This window comes from Physeter macrocephalus, chromosome 7 (genome assembly GCF_002837175.3).
Source record: "Physeter macrocephalus isolate SW-GA chromosome 7, ASM283717v5, whole genome shotgun sequence".
Classification (NCBI taxonomy): Eukaryota; Metazoa; Chordata; class Mammalia; order Artiodactyla; family Physeteridae; genus Physeter; species Physeter macrocephalus.
Window position 1 is genome coordinate 74,135,106 of NC_041220.1, and position 801 is coordinate 74,135,906.

Consider the following 801-nt stretch of genomic DNA (forward strand, 5'->3'; position numbering starts at 1 on the left):
CTTCCAAAGTATAGCAGAGGGAGGAACACTCTCAAACTCATTCTATGAGGCCACCATTGTCCTGATACCGAAACCAGACAAAGCTGTCACAAAGAAAGAAAAGTACAGGCCATTATCTCTGATGAACATAGATGCAAAAATCCTCAACAAAATACTAACAAACAGAATCCAACAGCACATTTAAAGGATCATACACTGTGATCAAGTGGGGTTTATCCCAAGAATGCAAGGATTCTTCAATATATGCAAATCAATCAATGTGAAAAACCATATTAACAAATTGAAGGAGAAAAACCATATGATCATCTCAGTAGATGGAGAAAAAGCTTTCAACAAAATTCAATACCCATTTATGATAAAAACCCTCCTGAAAGTAGGCATAGAGGGAACTTATCTGAATATAATAAAGGTCATATATGACAAACCCACAGCCAACATCTTTCTCAATGGTAAAAAACTGAAACCATTTCCTCTAAGATCAAGACAAAGTTGTCCACTCTCGCCACTATTATTCAACATAGTTTTGGAAGTTTTAGCCACAGCAATCAGAGAAGAAAAAGAAATAAAAGGAACCCAAATCAGAAAAGAAAAGGTAAAACTGTCAATGTTTGCAGATGACATGATACTCTACACAGAGAATCCTAAAGATGTTAGCAGAAAACTACTAGAGATAATCAATGAATTTGGTAAAGTAGCAGGATACAAAATTAATGCACAGAAATCTCTTGCATTCCTATACACTAATGATGAAAAATCTGAAAGAGAAATTAAGGAAACACTCCCATTTACCATTGCAACAAA